The following is a 19,716-nucleotide window of genomic DNA, read 5'->3' on the forward strand; positions in this document are numbered from 1 at the left end:
TTATTCAACTCACAACAAAAGTTCTCTTCCATTAATTGTCCGATGTTGACTACATTTATGTATGCCTAGCACTGGGAAGGCTCAAAAGTGCATCTAATACAGCTCAATTCCATTGAGAACAATGGGCACTAAGGTTTGAAATGTTACACTTCTATTTAGTCATGGGTCGTGTTTGATATGCAACCAATTACAAGCTGTAACTCATGAACTCTTGCTGGCCTGTACTCAAGAAGTGCAAGTAGCTCTCTCCATCGTTCTTGCTGCCAGATGAGGAACTGACAAGGACCAAACTTTCTGAAATGCTGACGAGGAGTTGTCTCTAAAACTGTAAATCTGGAAACAAACATAGCAATATCGGTGGATAAACAGAGGTGAGACCAAATGAGTTGCTCGAGCAAGCCTCTCTTTAACCAAACATCTATGGCTGGAGCTACACTTACTGCAAAAGGAGGTGTTCCTGTGTTGTTTTGCTACTGGGAGAGCTGGAAAATTTGTAGAAATGGGGTGTCCCAGCTGCAGCGATACTGTCCATTTGATCACCTCATTCTGCTGCATGTGCTGTGTGGTGCATTTCAGAGGTTGGTGTTGGGCCCTAGAACCTGATTGCTCCATTTTATGCATGAGGTAGGCCAGTTTGTCTGTGTGCCAGGCCCAGTCCAGAGCTGAGCCACCTGCTCACAGTGACTTGTATTTGAGGACAGAGATCAGGGCCCATTCAATTCCTGGCACTTCTAGGTATGGCTGGAGAGCAACTGCAATCAGTGCTGATAATACCGAGCTAGATGGAACAATAGCCTGAGTCTTTGGGAGCCCACCTCTCCTTAGCAAGCAGGCATTTGATGTGCATGTAGAAGGTGGAACATCCCAACTAAATTCAAAGTAGCTGATTGCACAGGGCACATTACGCATTCAGATTAGCTAGATGAGTACTGCAAACCACTCTTTAGATGACTGTTACCTTCCTAATTGCCGATTGCCTCCTGGGAAAAGTTCACAAACCTTTAATTTATACATTTTTCTTCCTCGGCTGGAACAAATATTTTCATTTAATGACTTGTTTGCTGGGGTGAATGCAGCACAATTGAAACATTCACATGCGGCAAGAGCTTATGATTGCTACTTGCTAACCCGAAAGCAGTCGAGTTGGAGAACTGTCAGTCAACAAATCCCTAGCAAAACTGCAGAGAGCCAGACACCCGCTTCGTAGCAAATCAAAAGACGGGGCTGGAATGGAAACGCTTGGGGAGTGTGAAGCATATGGCTGTGATGTAAATATTTAGGCTTGACAGAAATGCTACATTGGTTTTATACAAAGCTGCCATATATAATTACTCTTTGTGCCTTGCACCAAGCATTCAGCCGCCCCGCTTCCATCAAGTGTAGAGAGGGAGCCCTCGAAATGCCGTTGATTTCAATCACGGAACTGCAGTGTGATCTTATGCATGTTTATACAGAAGCAAGTCCCTCTCTGTTTAGTAGGGCTTATTCCCAGATAAGTGCACACTTGACTGTAACCCAAACCATGCTGTTCCACTGACTCAATGGGACTTAAATGAATTTAACTTTGGATACACCAAACGACTTGAGGCGGTGGTGTAGCTAAGGCCTCTGACAACCGGGGACATATATGTTTTTGGCACATCCCCATACCCCGCATACACTCAGAAGCCTCTTAGAGACCTTAGAAAGGAGGCTGCCTTGTAATCTGTCACTGGGATTCGGGCTGGCACCACCCTCAAGGAGTGGTACCTGGAGCAATGCACCTCCCGCTACCCCCTTAGCTATGCCACTGTCTTAAGGGTCCCAGGTGCCAAAAATGTAGTGGGCAACCAGAGTAAAGCATATATAATATTAAGGAAGGGGTGCTTGACTCAAAACAGGGTTCTCTTTGCTCCAAATAGAGGCTGGATGTGACTTTCAGATAAGATCCTGACTCTTCTCAGGACCTCTTATGTTCTTATGAAAAGAATATGGTTCAAGCATAAACATTTTCATCCTGATTTCTGCTCACTTCTGCTCTGGGGGTACTGCAAGGACTGGTCCAGGGCTAGAATCAAGCTGCCTCCATGTTCAACTGAAGAACTGGTAAAAATATTAGTGAATAAATGAAATTTGCAGACTTTGCTAAACTGGAAAGAATTAAGAACATAAGAACAGCCCCACTGGATCAGGCCATAGGCCCATCTAGTCCAGCTTCCTGTATCTCACAGAGGCCCACCAAATGCCCCAGGGAGCGCACCAGATAAGAAGAGACCTCATCCTGGTGCCCTCCCTTGCATCTGGCATTCTGACATAACCCATTTCTAAAATCAGGAGGTTGCACATACACATCATGGCTTGTACCCCATAATGGATTTTTCCTCCAGAAACTTGTCCAATCCCCTTTTAAAGGTGTCTAGGCTAGACGCCAGCACCACATCCTGTGGTAAGGAGTTCCACAGACCGACCACATGCTGAGTAAAGAAATATTTTATTTTTGTCTGTTCTAACCCGCCCAACACTCAATTTTAGTGGATGTCCCCTGGTTCTGGTATTATGTGAGAGTGTAAAGAGCATCTCCCTATCCACTCTGTCCATCCCCTGCATAATTTTGTATGTCTCAATCATGTCCCCCCTCAGGCGTCTCTTTTCTAGGCTGAAGAGGCTCAAACGCCGTAGCCTTTCCTCATAAGGAAGGTGCCCCAGCCCCGTAATCATCTTAGTCGCTCTCTTTTGCACCTTTTCCATTTCCACTATGTCTTTTTTGAGATGCGGCGACCAGAACTGGACACAATTCTCCAGATGTGGCCTTACCATAGATTTGTACAACAGCATTATAATATTAGCCGTTCTGTTCTCAATACCTTTTCTAATGATCCCAAGCATAGAATTGGCCTTCTTCACTGCTGCCGCACATTGGGTCGACACTTTCATCGACCTGTCCACCACCACCCCAAGATCTCTCTCCTGACAATTGTGGGGAAAAGAATGGAAAAGTCAGCCCAAAGAAGATGTATTGAGCATCTTTAAATTCTATTGAAATTACATGCACAGTTGTGATCTTATGTCTGCTGTTTTCAAACTCTCTGGGAGTTTGAAACCCGCAGTAAGTCTTAGTGGGGGGGGCAGGCGGCAGGGGGAAGGCAGCGACGCGATCCCCAGGATTGTGTCGCTCGGGGGCTGCAGGAACTGGGATGCACTCACCAGCCCCTGCAGCAGTCATTCCTATGTGTGGGGAGCCCTGCGCGAGCGCCTGCAGGGCGCCCCAGGTCAGGGACAGGGAGAGTGGAGCGATCTCTTGCGTCTCCGCAAAAGCGGAAGCAGAGCGCGATCACCCCACTCTCCCTGTCCCTGACCTGGGGCGCCCTGCAGGCGCTTGCGCAGGGCTCCCCGCACACAGGAATGACTGTTGTAGGGGCTGGTGAGTGCACCCCAGTCCCTGCAGCCCCATCAGAAGGGAAAGCGGAGCGATCGTGCTCCACTTCCGTTTTTGCGGAGTGGGGTGTGATTGCTCCGCTTCACATTTCTTGACCTGGGGAGCCTTTCCGAAGGTTGCGCAGGGATCCCCACATCCCCGGGAGGCTGCAGGAGGCTTGGGCAAGTGCACCCAAGCCCCTGCAGCCCCCCTGCCTTCCCCCTGTCTCCTGGCTGCCCCCGCCCCTTAAGGAGGCAGAGGCCAGGACCCACAGGCTGCGGCGTCGCGATGCCCCAGTTTGAATACCACTGCCTTATGTGTTTGAATACCAGCATCCTAAGCATACTTGAAAAGGAGAAACTCACAGAACTCAATGGAATTTACATCTCACATGCTCAGGAATGAGCTGTATGTTGCACTTCTGTTGAACACTGACTTAAGACAAAGGCTGCCATCCTATCCACACTTTTCTGGGAGTAAATCTCATTGGGACTTACTTCTGAGTACACATGCATAGGATTGGGCTCTAAGGCTGCAATCCTATACACACTTTCCTCGGTGTAAGACTCATTGATGGCACTTACTTCTGAGTATACAAGCATGTGCTGTATGCCCCATTACTGCTCATGAAACTTCCAGTACCAAACCGTTAGTCTAATTGATTGCAATGGATCAATGTTTAACTTTACTGGGATTATTTCTGTTGTCAATTCATCGGGAAATATGCAACGGAGAAGACAAAGATGAGTTTCTGATTTGAGCAGACATTGCTCAGTTTTATTTGCTGATGATCTAGCATTTTATTGTTTGTTGTTGGCAACCTTCAGTCTCGAAAGACTATGGTATCGCGCTCTGAATGGTGGTTCTGGAACAGCATCTAGTGTGGCTGAAAAGGCCAATTCGGGAGTGACAATCCCTTCCACACTGGGAGCAAGTGCAGTCTGTCCCTGGTCTGTCTCCCTGGCTATGGGCCTTCCTTCTTTGCCTCTTAGCCTCAGACTGTTGGCCAAGTGTCTCTTCAAACTGGGAAAGGCCATGCTGCACAGCCTGCCTCCAAGCGGGCCGCTCAGAGGCCAAGGTTTCCCACCTGTTGAGGTCCACTCCTAAGGCCTTCAGATCCCTCTTGCAGATGTCCTTGTATCGCAGCTGTGGTCTACCTGTAGGGCGCTTTCCTTGCATGAGTTCTCCATAGAGGAGATCTTTTGGGATCCGGCCATCATCCATTCTCACGACATGACCGAGCCAACGCAGGCGTCTCTGTTTCAGCAGTGTATACATGCTAGGGATTCCAGCTCATTCCAGGACTGTGGAACTTTGTCCTGCCAGGTGATGCCGAGAATGCGTCGGAGGCAGCGCATGTGGAAAGCGTTCAGTTTCCTCTCCTGGTGTGAGCGAAGAGTCCATGACTCACTGCAGTACAGAAGTGTACTCAGGACGCAAGCTCTGTAGACCTGGATCTTCGTATGTTCTGTCAGCTTCTTGTTGGACCAGACTCTCTTTGTGAGTCTGGAAAACGTCATAGCTGCTTTACCGATGCGCTTGTTTAGCTCGGTATCAAGAGAAAGCGTGTCGGAGATCGTTTAGCCAAGGTACACAAAGTCCTGGACAACCTCCAGTTCATGCGCAGAGATTGTAATGCAGGGAGGTTAGTCCACACCCTGAACCATGACCTGTGTTTTCTTCAGGCTGATTGTCAGTCCAAAATCTTGGCAGGCCTTGCTAAAATGATACATGAGCTGCTGGAGATCTTTGGCAGAGTGGGTAGTGACAGCTGCATCGTTGGTAAAGAGGAAGTCACACAGACATTTCAGCTGGACTTTGGACTTTGCTCTCTTTATTGTTTGATGGCCCTAGATTCATATCGTAATCACTGTGAGAATAGGACTATTTGTCCTTGTTCAGTATATTTAAATAAGAGAAATTAAATTATGAAGTTATTTAACTGAATAATGCATTTTCTAAGCTGATGAGTAAGCCAGGCAGTGTAGTGGTTTAAGAGCTGAACTTAGACCTGGAAGATCCAGGTTCAAATCCCTGCTTGGCCACAAAGCTTCCTGGGCAGGGCCAGCCTTAGGAGCTGTGGGGACCAATGCAAAACATTTTTGTGGGATGAGTGGCAGTGGTGAGGCACCTGTTTGTATTAGGGCACAATCCTAACCCACTTTCTGACACCTATAAGGGCAGCGCAGCTCCATGGTAAGGGAACAAGCATTCCCTTACATTGAGGAGGCCTCTGTGAGTACCACCCAACTGCAGGATGCAGCACACGTCCCATTGGTACCGCTATGCCAGTGCTGGAAGGTTGGTTAGGATTTGGCCGTACAGTGGCGTAGCTAACAATCCTGCTGCCCCGTGCAGAGCTCAAGATGTTGCCCCGGAAGTGATGTCACATCCGGGTTTTGATTTCACACCCACTTTTTAAAAAAGTGAAAAATAAAAGATCTGCCACATCCCCCAAGCTGCCTCCCCCAGCACCAGCTCCCTCCCACTTCCCCTCCATTCCCTCTGAGGTCTTACACTGGGCTGCTCCTGCAGTCCCGTCAGGCTCATGGGGGACGGGAGAAGCAGTCGCCACCACTGGCACGCGCCCCACCAGCCAGGCACATTGGGCCACAGGGGGCAGTGGGCTACATTGAGGAGAGCCCTGAGCCTGCGAGGGGAGGTGTTTTGTTTGGTGGCACAGCTCGGGTCCAGCCACTGCAGGGGGGGGAGAGGAGGCTGTGGAGAAGCCACCCTTCACACTGATTGAGGGGGAAGGAGAACTCAGGGCAGGCAGGGGGGAGGAAGTTGCGCCTGACTGACTGAGGCTCCAATCCTATCTGCGCTTACCTTGGAGTAAGCCCCATTGGGTATAATGGGACTTACTTCTGAGTAGACCTGCCTGGGCTGGGCTCAGGCTCCTGTCCTAGCCCCACTTTCCTGGGAGTAAGCCCCATTGACTATAATGGGACTTACTTCTGAGTAGACATGCCTGAGCTGGGCTGGGCTCTCAGGCTCCTGTCTCAGCCCCACTTTCCTGGGAGTAAGTCCCATAGGCTATAATGGGACTTACTTCTGAGTAGACCAGCACAGGCTTGGGCTCTGAGTTGCAATCCTCTCCACACCTTCCTGGGAGTAAGCCCCATTGTCTACACTGGGACTTACCTCTAAGTAGACATGCCAAGGATTGGCTCTGAGCGGGTGAGTGAAAGGAAGCCTTTCCTGCTGCGGCTCGGGGAGGAGGACCTGGGTCTTGGGGCAGGCAGGCAGGCAGGCAGGCGGGAGGAAGTTGTGCCTGTCTGACTGAGGTTCCAATCCTGTCCACGCTTTCCTGGGAGTAAGTCCCATTGGACACAATGGGACTTCCTACTAAGTAGACATGCATAGGATTGTGCTCTGAGGTCATGCAGGAGGTGGTGGTGGTGGTGGAGGAGGAGGAGGAGGAGGAGGAGGCGTTGACAGCGTCAGCGGCGTCAGCCCCACAGCTCATCCTCCCTCCCTCCCGCTGCTGGCTCTGGTGGGATAAGGGCAAAAGAAGCCTTCAGTGCCTGCAGCTGCTGGCTCTCAGCAGAGGAAGGGAGGAGAAGGAGGCCCCGACGTCGATGCCTCCTCCTCCTGCACCTCCTCTCCCCGCATTGAAGCGCCCCATGAAAGCCCCGCTGAGGCACAGCGGAGCAGAGCTGCAAACTTTCTCCGCCCAGTGCCTGCTGCCGCTACCTTGACCTCTGTCCAGGCTCCGCTAGCAACAGACATGCGGCACGTCTCCTCGCCTCCTTCTTGCCCAAAGGCAGAGCGAGGGCATCTGGCGGGGCTGCAGCAGCCCAAGGCAACTCACATGCGGACGGAGTTGCCCCGATGTTGCCCCCAGCCCCTGATGTTGCCCCTCTCAACAGCTGTAGCCCGGTGCATTTGCTACCCCCTGCACTTATATAGCGACGCTACTGGGGCCTGAGTCTATGCGCAGTGTGTTTCATTTCAACAGTGCTTGCAGTTTGAAGTCATTTAGGGATACAGTGGGCCCTCCTTACTTGCGAATTCAGCAGCTGTAGATTCACTCAACAAGGGTGCTGCACCTGCTTCTGGAGGGCCTCAAGAACCTCCTGGATCCAACCAGAAGCGCCTCTCCTAAGGGAGGCATTCTGAGATACTGGGAGGCCACCTGAATGTTTTAGAGAGGCACTTCCAGTTGCCGTCGTGGGCACCCGTGGATATTCATGGAATTTAGTATTCTCAGCGGGGAGGGGGTCAGGAAACAGATCCTCTGTGGATACTGAGAGCCCACTGAAATAGTATATTATGAATAAGATCTATTTCAATAGGAGCATTAATGATCTCCTATTGGATTCAATGGAACTGAAAAGTAATGACTTGGAACTGGATCATGTCTATAATTCAAAGCAGGATGTTTTGGAAACTCTGTCATGTGGCTGCAGCTCACACTGGATTCCCATCAGGCCATAACTTGTGAGTAGCAGGCCTTCCTAACTGTCCACCCATACATTGTAGCAGCACATTAAAATAGCTATTCTATCTGGCTGTTTTTCAACACAGTGTCAACATCAGAAAGAGGGGGAAAAAAAAAAAGTCCCACAGAGATACCACATCATATGAAAATGTTCAAAAGACTTCAAGGAGGCAAAGCCCTGATTAAACAACTGCTGCAAATTAGTTAATTGATCAGGACCAACCAACTCTTCCCTCAAAGGCCAGCAAATCAAAGTTTGTGGGTACAGAGTAAAGTTTGTGCATCCTGTGTGGGAAGTAATAGCATTTCAAAGAACATTACCTATTAATAAAATGTTGCTACGGCCCTCAGGAGCCAAAAAATAATGAGATACAACTTTTAGCAAAGAGGTTAGTTTGCTCTGTGATGGATTTCATGATATTTGAAAGTCACCTAGACCAGGATTTTCAATTGAAAAGCCTTGATCCATTATTTACATTCATATCCTTCTCAGCTGGGGGGGGGGGAATGGCCCCCTGAAGCAGCTTAGACTCCCTGAAGTTGGCTTGATCATACCTCCCATAATAACAAAAGCCAATGTAGCTGTATGGATTGAATGGTGGTTTATGATTCATTTATTGATTTATTCATCTAATACCTGACCTTTTGAAGGCAGCTCATCATAATGACAAAATTCAAGGCAGTCCATTCAAAATAAAAGAGTGTTAAAATGCATCAAACCAACTTTGGGGCACACCTCTACAGCCCAGCTGTTAAACTTTGGTACTCCCAATGACTTGCTCAAAAGTTGCTTTTCAGTGGTGTGCCTCAATGCTGGCAGCTAAGGAGCTTGATGGGATGATATAGGCAGTGGTGTAGCTGGAGAGGGTGCAAAGCACTAAGTTTTGCAGGGTGCCTCAATGTGGCTTGCAAGTGGCCGCTCCCTTTTGGAGCCATTCTGGGCAGGGGGAGCAAAATGGAGGCATATGCAGTGAGGTATCCTGCAAAACTTAGTGTTTTGCACCCCCACTAGCTATACCACTGGCTATAGAGAGAGAGAGAGTTCAGATTGCAGTGATTTTTCAACCAGAGTGCCATGGCACAGAATTTGTAGGTGTGCTATGGGAATTTGGGGGAGGGTCATTGATTAATAGGGCCATTGGGGGATGTAAGCCCCCCCCCAGGAGTGTGATGTGCCTTGTCAATTGTCTAAAACCTGATGTTGTATCTTGACAATTTTAGTGCTTTATCAATGTGCTGTGAGATGAAAAAGGTTGAAAATCACTGGTTCGTAGGAAGGGGGCTGATACTGGTGGGCTCTTCTCCTTAGGGACACCATTCTAGCTTCCAAAAGCTATCCTACTCAGAGAAGAGATGCTTGGCCCAAATCCCACATGATGAGGAAAACCTATGACCAGATTGCTGCCTTCTAAGTTATGTTTGGGAGGTAAAGAGGAGGCAGAAGGGTAAGCTGTAGAAATGTTCATTGGAGCTTTGGTTCTGAGAGGGTGGCTGTTTAACCCTTTCCCAATTTTTCTGATCCAATGCACTGGCCTGAAGCTATTCTTCAGGTTAAAAAAAAATAGAAGTACTGCATCAAGCTGGTATTTCTTCCCCTGTACAGCAAAAGAGAACCCTTGTGTCCAGGGAAAGCAGCAATGTTTTAAACTTTGACGATGGTGTCTTAACTTTCCAACACTGTCCATTTCCAGACTCTGAGCTCATAAATGTGTTGTTTCGCTTTGTGGTGGGCGGATTAATACCTGCCAGAACTGACTGTATCATGACTGCAAAATAAATGCTTTTTGTTGCATCTGGATTTGAATTTTCAAGTCATGTGTGTACCTTATCATAATCTTGCCTCTTTGTTTCTGCTCCTTCTCTTCAGAACTTCGATCTGGATTCAATTTTGACATTAAAGTCACATTCGGCCTTTAATTTGGCCTCCTCTGACAGCTGCCTCTAATTTTTATCTGTTTACACAGGAGCAAATGAAAAGTGCACACAGTCACTTCAGCCGTGCGCCAACGGAGGGGTCTGAGGATTGGGTTGCGCTGTGTGTTGACGGTTCTAATTAGGACATGAAGTGCTACCCACAGGATTTGAAACAAAATGCAGTTGTCAAGAGAACTAATGCTTACTTAAATAAATATCATGTATATATATACATATACGTATATATAGAGAGAGTACGTAACCTAGGAAAGATTTGTGGGAGGAAACCCAGAGTTCCACACAGTTATGAGTAGGGGGTCTAAATGAGGAGGGCCCACAAATCAAGCAGCAATTCAAATGCTGGCGCGGTTGCTTGCATGCATGACACCCTCTCCGGTTATGTTGTCCTCACCCTGTGAGGTAGGTGAGGCTGAGAGAGAGTGACTCGCCCAAGATCACCCAGGAAGCTTCAGGGCTGAGTCAGGATTTGGACCTGGATCTTCCAGGCCTTAGTCCGTCTCCACAACCACTACACGCGAGCATGCCAGGTTGTATAAGCAACATAACAGGAAACATAAGCAACTTATGCATAGGGTGTGCAAGAGGAGATGGGTCACTGATGGGCAATGATAACAGCAGGTGAATATAGACTTTCCATTAACAAGTGATGGCTGGTGCACACATGGGCAAGGGCCAGATGGGAAGAAAAAGGGAAAGAGCCTTCATCAAGCCCTATGCTATTCCCCTCCAGACCACAGGAGGACTCCAGCAGCAGGAAGATGGATTACCCTGTCTATCCAACATTATATCTATCCAACATTATATCAGGTTGACAAAATGCCATTTGTTACACTCCAAATAAAATAAACATCTTTACTACCTAGTTCTGTCACTGAATAGTTGGCATCCTTCAGTCTCGGAAGACTATGGTATTGCGCTCTGAATGGTGGTTCAGGAACAGAGTGTCCTCTCCAGTGTGCAAAGCCTGGGTAAAGTAGATATGGAGGATAGACTGTTTCCCATGCAGCAAATCCCCCCTCTCCACATCGCTGAAATGGTCCAATGGAAAGGCAGAGGCCAATACGGTTGGTTCCAGCGGCGTCGCAGGAGTTGCCAGAAGGTGACTGTGTTCAGCCATGAACTGCCTCAGGGACTCCGGCTCTGGATTTTGCCTTGAGGTTGACTCCTAAAGCCTTTTCCATAACTGGATGTAGTCACAAGGCAGTGGAGGTTTGGGATCAGAGTTTTCCTTCTCTCAGATGAGCTGCCTTCCCAGGCTAACGAGTCCCATCTACCCGTTGGCTGTTTAGTCACCTCTTACGACAAGTACAGCCAAATTGAGGGCCTATTCTTATCAACACAGTTTCAGGTGGTGCACAAGAACACAATGAAAATAATAGAGGGGAATGTCCTTCTTGACTGGGGGAGAGAGCTCAGATCATTTTTGATTTCGTGAACTGATAATGGTGATAAATATTTATATACTGCTTTTCAACAACAACAGTATTTATATACCGCTTTTCAACTAAAAGTTCACAAAGCGGTTTACAGAGAAAAATCAAATAACTAAATGGCTCCCTGTCCCAAATGGGCTCACAATCTAAAAAGATGCAAATGAATACCAGCAGACAGCCACTAGAACAGACAGTGCTGGGGTGAGGTGGGCCAGTTACTCTCCCCCTGCTAAAAAAAGGAGCACCCACTTGAAAAAGTGCCTCTTACCCAATTAGCAGGGGTTAACAACAAAAGTTCATGAAGCAGTTTACATTGCAAAATACATGAAGGAAAAAAGGGTTCTCTCTCCCTACCCTAAAGGGCTCACAAATTAAGAAATAAGCGCCATTCCTTCTGCATTTCAGTGTAGCAGGAAGATGTAGGGTTCAGGCAATGCAGAAGCATTTCTTAGTAGTGAGGAATTGTACACTTGCAGAGCTGCTCGTCTGTTAAACAGTGATGGTATCAAACTTCTCCAAGGTAGGACACAGGGAAGAATTTGGGGAAGGGGTTTTTTAAAGTGTGCATTAAACAAGAGACAAATGTTTAGAACCCCCAAAGTTCTTCTTTGGGTTCAAACTCAGGGATGTTTGTCGGCATTTCCACCCTGTTTTCTTGCCAATGTGGTGGTGGTGATGGGAGCAGCAGTGGTGGCGTATGGGGCAGAAGGAGATATTTTGTGTACCTTTCTGCCCCCCCCATTGACAAGACACCAGTGGAAGTAAGTAGCTGTGGCTACGCAGTGGCGAGGAATGTTTTTGTCCCATTTTTCAGCACACCAGGAGGACAGCATGGTGGACTTCAGGAACTGAGTCTTCCTGAAGGCTACTGCAGTGTCTCCCCCTTCTGGAACCAGACTGGTCAGCAAAGGGGAGTTTGGAAGTGCGTGAATTATTTTGGAAGGAGGGCTTTTTCTGTGCTTCAGATTAGCTTGGAAAAGGATCTGAGTCCTTCCTCATTGGGAAGGGAGAGCTTAGTTAATTTCTGATTTAATGTTCAGCATGTGGGGGATACTTGCCCATTTCCACAGTCAAGTGTCTAATACACATGACGTGTTACAGCTGCCACAAGGGAAGCTGGTTGGAAACATTCTGCTTGACAGCTGCTCCACATGACAGCCTCTTCCCACAATCCGCCACAATCCAGCAAGGGGGATCCGAGGGAGGAAGCAGGCTCCCATGAAACCATATGCTCATCTGGTCTCCAGTCAATGGGCTGGTTATGTCCTTTGATGTGGATTTGCACCTCCATCCATGGTCTGCCAGTCATGCAACCAGAATGTGTGCAGACCACTCACCATTGCTCAACGCGAGCAACCTGCATGGTGAGTTTTCTCAAGCAATGCCAACACCAGATTTCTGGGGGACCTGGGAAGAAGACTAAACTGAGGTCACTGTGGCACCCACTGCCAAGCACTGGTGGTGCATTGAGTGCTGCCACCAGTACAGAGAATTTAGGGGTCTGCCTGGCATGTGGACTCTCTGATGGCACAGGCTCTTGACCAGAGTGACCCCAAGTTATCTCTGTTCAAAAGTTATATACGTGAAGTAGCCACCCAGTGGAATCCTTGGAAGCCAGCCTTTTCTGAGCTAGCTGTAATATGTGACCCTGCTTGACTTAGGGATAAATTATATAGCAGAATACCTGATTATATCAGCAGAGACCTTGTTATATGGTCTCCCTGGGTTGCTCTAGATATCTTCCTCTTGGGGGCAGGTATCATACAGTCTACTTAACCTCAGTCGAGAAAATTCACTTTTAACAAGTGTTTTAATTATGCTGTCATCTGACAGAGTTTTAATTCTCAGTTATATTTGGGTCTCTCAGCATTTATTACAAGATTTCAAATATAAATCATTCACATAAATTTGCTACACTCTGATGAGTGGGTGAGCGAGATAATCTTGAGGGGCATTTGCTACTATCTGCCTCCATCTAGTGGTGAGTTGGGCAAACAGCATACAGAAAATGTAGGTGCTCCAATGTAAAGACAATTATTTTTAACGGGATTTCCATCCACTACTATCAAATGAAACTCATTTATTCTTTCCTCCCCTGCCCTTTTTATGAGCAATTCACAGCCCAATCCTGAGCCGCCCGGGGCCCCCAGGCTCGGTGGCAACAAGGAGGGCTGCCGCCAAATCAAGGTGCTGGTTTTGACCTTTAAAGCTCTATATGGCTTGGGGCCAGTGTGTTTGAGAGACCACCTTCTTCCACATACAGCTCATCCTTTCCATTCATCAGAGAGGACCTGTTTACAGGTGCCACCACCTATAGGGCCTTCTCCATAGTGGTGCTGCCTCTATGAAATTCCCTCCCTCTCAGTTTATGAACTACTCCCTTCTTACAGGCTTTCTGCTGGGGCAAAAAGACATTTCTTTTTACACTAGCCTTCAGAGATGTGGACTTTTTAATATGGATGTTTTGGGTTTTTATGCAGATTAGCTTTATGGATTAGTTTCAGGGTTACATGGGGCTGCCCTTGAAGATGGTTTGGAAGCTGCAATTAGTGCAGAATGAGGCAGCCAGTGTCCTTGCTAGAGGTAGGTGGTTCAACTCTGATGGGCTGCTCTTCTGTTGGCTGCACTAACTGCCCATTCGTTTTGTCCAAACTGGACACTTTCCATCCTAGTGTGAGCCTAAATATGATGGTGCTAATTTTTTCACAATGATTTTCTATATTTAAAGCATTTAAGATAGGGGAACATGTTTGGTTTTCTTTATTACTGTATCTAAAGGCTGACACTGTGTGGGAAGGTAGACCTGGACTCCAGACTATTCTAGCTGTTGCCACCTCCATCACCAGCTCTGTTTCACCTGCTTCCCCTTTGGGAAAGGACCCAAAAGAAACTTTGTACCTCCTGATAAAATTCCTCATGGAAATGTGTACTGCACCATGTTTTGTGAATCCTTTCTTTCAATCATCATCTTTCAGGCAGAAAGCAGATTTTACTCTAGTTTGCTTTGGATCTTACTCCATTTACCTCTATTGCCAGAGCTTTGGGGGATTAATAGGCCCATGGGCAAAGGTAGGAAGGGTCAATCACATCTTCCAAGCAAAGCAAGTTCTCTCCTGCTTGCTTTCCTCCCTGCATCTGGGGTAAGTCAGTTCTCATGACAACTTGTGTGCCTGGGCAGAGATGTTGAATGGACCAGAACGTGCCAGATGAGATCCTCCTTTCTCTTTTGAGTGATCCATGAACATATTGTAATGGAGAAGTTAGTGTTCTGAGATGCAAAGGTAGGAACAATCTAATAAGATGACAAGCAATAGCAAAAGAAAATAACTTTTTATTAAGATTTAATACATGAGTTTCCATTTTAAACCAGAGCACATTTGTCTATATCTATCCAATAGCACTGTGGCTAACTTTGAGAGAAGGCCAACTTGAGAAGCAACCAGATTGTGTGATGTCACAACTGTTGTCCTTGCAGGAATAAAGACTCTGGAGGAATACGCTGCTGAAAGTGTCTGTTCAAGTATGTGTCAAACTGATTCCTGATCAAATGGGAGTGACTGCATTTCTATAATCCCTCCATGCTTTTCTTGAATCAGATCAGAGGAGTCATTGTAACTATATGGACACTGGTCACGTAGACATGCTGTACATTTTTTTTTTCCTGTGCGTGGTGGACAAAGCTTCCCAAGAAAAAAGTTTGCCATCCTCAGACTGCCATCTTTGGTGTCTTCCAGCTGGAGCAATGGTGGCCACCCCATAAGAATGTTGTATTGCAGCAAGGGGGAGTTGGACATTCAAGAATTAGTAGGGCTTGTAGGCCTGGCTGTGTTTGCTTCTGCCCAAGAAAAAGTGCCAGAGTCTAAATAGACACAAACCCCTTCCTACAACTGGGAAGGCAAGGACTCTTTGAAAACAGCGGTGCCCTTCTGACTCCACGATATTACTATAGGAAGACAGAGGAAGTTACGAAAATGGGACTTGATGGCAGTTTTCACAGTGCTCTAATTCTTGCACTGTATCTGCTTATTACTTCTCTTTTCCACCTTACTTTTTTGTTCGGAAAGAATTGAAAATGTTGAAGATGTGTTAACTAAAAGTTTCTCTGGATAGAAAGATGTTCTCATTTTCTTTTCCTCCCCACTTCACTCTCCTATCACTGCCTCTGCAATCTCAGACCTCAGACCTGAATTTTTCAATCTTTCTTCTGACCTCTGCCTCAGTTTCCCCAATACCCTTCCTTCCTTCCTTCCTACTCCACTCTCAGCCTCCCTTATCCAGTTTCTGACCCTCTACCTCAGTTTTATTCTTTCCTTTTCATTTCCCACCATCTCTCTCTTATTAATTCTCTCTATCAGGATCACACTTTTCTCCTGCTTGGCTCTTTTAGCCTTTCCAACCTCCTCCCTAAAGTCACCACTATCATTCTCATTTATTCCTCCTTCTCAAATTATCAGGGTCAAAGTGGCCACACTGAGCTCTTTCTGTTCCTTCTTTTTACATTATCTATCACTATTTTGACACTAATTATCTCTCCTTTATTCCTTTTTCTATTTTCCTTTCCCACCAGTTAGCTCCCTTTTATTCCTTGTCTTCAGTCTTTCATTGTCAGGCTCTACTGGGCCACCACTTATCTGTGTCTCATTCCCCTTCCCGCTGAGCTTTCCTTACTCCAACCCCCCCCCCCCAATGTTATCAGGCTCAAATTTGCCAAGCTAGCTTTCTTTTATTCCTCCTTTTCTTTCTTCCCTTATCAAGCTCAATTATTAGGCCGACACTTACCTGGGTCTGATTTCTCTTATCTCCTACTGAGCTCTCCCTCATTCCATGTTTTTGACTAGGTTATGAGGATCCATTTCTCCACACTTATGTCTCTTTTATTCCATCTCCTTATACTACGAGGCTCTATTTGGCCACCACTTAGTGTTCCCTTTTCCTCTTTCCCACTGAGAGATCCCGTTTTCCTTCTCTTTTTTCCTACTTTACCTGATTAAAATTGGCCATCTCTTGCCTCCTCTGTACTCCTCCTTTCCTTTCTTAAATTACCAGGCTGAATTTGGCCACACTTTGCTCTCTTTTATTCTTTCTTTTCCTTCAGATGTTATCAGGCTCAGGGCCCATTCCTATCCAATGTTCCAGTGCAGTCATGCCAATGGGGTGTGCACTGCATCCTGTGATGTGGAGACAATCACAGAGGTCGTCTCAAGGTAGGGGAACATTTGTTCCCTTATCTACAGGCTGCACTGCATCTGCACCAGTGCTGGAAAGTTGGGTAGGATTGGGCCCTCAGTTGGGCCAACACTTGTCTTAAGCCTTTTTTTTTTTTTTTTTTACCACCAAACTCTCCCCTAATCCTCCTCTTTGTTTTTGGTTATCAGGCTCAATTAGGCCACAGTCAGTGCTATTGTATTCTTTGTTTTCTGTCTTACATTTTCAGGTTGTATTTGTTCACTACTTACCTGTGTCTTGTTCCTTTTTTTCCTTCCCACTGAACTCTCCCTTATTCCATCTCCGCACCCCACACCACCCACAAGTTATCAGGCTCAATTTAGTCACAAATGGCTCACATTCCTTCTTTTCTTACATTATCAGGCAAAGCCACTACTTACCTGTGCTTTATTCTGTTTTTTCCCTTTCCAATGTTTTTTCCCTTTCCAACACATTAATGGTCCCTACATTGCTTTTGTGGCAGCCAGATTTGAGTACATGGCCAGAGGTTGCTTTGGGAGCCTGTTGAGATTAGTGGGCAGACAACTGAAGGAGAGGACAAGTGACAGAGCTGCAGAAATATTTAGGGGCTTTTTCTGTGACCGGGGCCAGAAGGGAGAGTGATCTGCTTGGGCCCAGGGGGAGGAAGAAAGCCCGGCGCCCAGGAGGAGAAGGGGCTGCGCCAGAGCCCAGAGGCAAGACCAGGACCCTGGGACAGCAGCCCCAACCCAACGCAACCAGGTTCTTCCCAGGAAGGGACACTGCAACTCCAAGGCAGAGGACAGTTTTCCAACACATTAATGCTCCCCAGATTGCTTTCCTAGCAGCTAGATTTGAGAGAATGGCCAGAGGTTGCTTTGGGAGCCTGTTGAGATCACCAGAATTGGTGGGGCAGGCGACTAGAGAAGAGGACAAGTGAAAGAGCTGCAGAGACATTTAGGGGCTTTTACCGTGACCGGGACCAGAAGGGAGAGTGATCCGCTGGGGCCAGAGGGAGAAAGGAAGCCCGGCGCCCAGCAGGAGAAGGGGCTGCGCCACAGCCCAGAGACAAGTCCAGGACCCTGGGAAAGCAGCCCCAACCCCACCGCAACCAGGTTCTTCCCAGGAAGGGACAATGCAACTACAAGGAAGAGGACAGCTTTCCAACACATTAATGGTCCCCACATTGGTTTTGTGGCAGCTAGATTTGAGACAATGGCCAGAGGTTGCTTTGGGAGCCTGTTGAGATCACCAGAATTGGTGGGGCAGGCAACAGGGAAGAGGACAAGTGAAAGAGCTGCAGAGACATTTAGGGGCTTTTACAGTGACCAGGGCCAGAATGGAGAGTGATCAGCTAGTTCCCAGGGTGAGGAAGAAGTCTCGGTGCCCAGAAGGAGAAGGGACTGTGCCAGAGCCCAGATTGAAGTCCAGGTCCTTGAGACAGCAGCCCCTACACCAACGCAACCAGGTTCTTCCCAGGAAGGGACACTGCAACTCCAAGGCAGAGGACAGCTTTCCAACACATTAATGGTCCCTACCTGGCTTTCATCTGAGCTAGATTTGAGTACATGGCCAGAGGTTGCTTTGGGAGCCTCTTGACATCGCCAGAATTGATGGGGCAGGCGACTGGAGAAGAGGATAAGTGAAAGAGCTGCAGAGACATTTAGGGGCTTTTACTGTGACCAGGACCAGTAGCGAGAGTGATCCGCTTGGGCCCAGAGGGATGAAGGAAGCCCGGCGCCCAGGAGGAGAAGGGGCTGCGCCAGAGCTCAGAGGCAAGTCCAGAACCCTGGGACAGCAGCCCCAACCCCACCGCAACCAGGTTCTTCCCAGGAAGGGGCACTGCAACTCCAAGGAAGAGGACAGATTTCCAACGTATTAATGATCCCCACATTGCTTTCCTGGCTGCTAGATTTGAGACAATGGCCAGAGTTTGCTAAGGGAGCCTCTTGAGATTAGTGGGGCAGACAACTGAAGGAGAGGACAAGTGACAGAGCTGCAGAAATATTTAGGGGCTTTTTCTGTGACTGGGGCCAGAAGGGAGAGTGATCTGCTTGGGCCCAGGGGGACGAAGAAAGCCCGGCGCCCAGGAGGAGAAGGGGCTGCGCCAGAGCCCAGAGGCAAGTCCAGGTCCATGGGACAGCAGCCCCGACCCCACCGCAACCAGGTTCTTCCCAGGAAGGGACACTGTGACTACAATGAGGAGGACAGATTTCCAACACATTAATGGACCCTACATTGCTTTCATGGGAGCTAGATTTGAGTACATGGCCAGAGGTAGCTTTGGGAGCCTGTTGAGATCGCCAGAATTGGTGGGGCAGGTGACTGGAGAAGAGGACAAGTGAAAGAGCTGAAGAGACATTTAGGGGCTTTTACACTTTTCTCCTGCTTGGCTCTTTTAGCCTTTCCAACCTCCTCCCTAAAGTCACCACTATCATTCTCATTTATTCCTCCGTCTCAAATTATCAAGGTCAAAGTGGTCACACTGAGCTCTCTTTTATTCTTTCTTCTCCTTCAGAAGTTATCAGGCCCAGGGCCCAATCCTATCCAATGTTCCAGTGCAGTCATTGCCAATGGGGTGTGCACTGCATCCTGTGATGTGGAGACAATCACAGAGGTCTCCTCAAGGTAGGGGAACATTTGTTCCCTTATCTACAGGCTGCACTGCATCTGCACCAGTGCTGGAAAGTTGGGTAGGATTGGGCCCTCAGTTGGGCCAACACTTGTCTTAAGCCTTTTTTTTTTTTTTACCACCGAACTCTCCCCTAATCCTCCTCTTTGTTTTTGGTTATCAGGCTCAATTAGGCCACAGTCAGTGCTATTGTATTCTTTGTTTTCTGTCTTACATTTTCAGGTTGTATTTGTTCACTACTTACCTGTGTCTTGTTCCTTTTTTTCCTTCCCACTGAACTCTCCCTTATTCCATCTCCGCACCCCACACCACCCACAAGTTATCAGGCTCAATTTAGTCACAAATGGCTCACATTCCTTCTTTTCTTACATTATCAGGCAAAGCCACTACTTACCTGTGCTTTATTCTGTTTTTTCCCTTTCCAATGTTTTTTCCCTTTCCAACACATTAATGGTCCCTACATTGCTTTTGTGGCAGCCAGATTTGAGTACATGGCCAGAGGTTGCTTTGGGAGCCTGTTGAGATTAGTGGGCAGACAACTGAAGGAGAGGACAAGTGACAGAGCTGCAGAAATATTTAGGGGCTTTTTCTGTGACCGGGGCCAGAAGGGAGAGTGATCTGCTTGGGCCCAGGGGGAGGAAGAAAGCCCGGCGCCCAGGAGGAGAAGGGGCTGCGCCAGAGCCCAGAGGCAAGA

This window comes from Tiliqua scincoides, chromosome 4 (genome assembly GCF_035046505.1).
Source record: "Tiliqua scincoides isolate rTilSci1 chromosome 4, rTilSci1.hap2, whole genome shotgun sequence".
NCBI lineage: Eukaryota > Metazoa > Chordata > Lepidosauria > Squamata > Scincidae > Tiliqua > Tiliqua scincoides.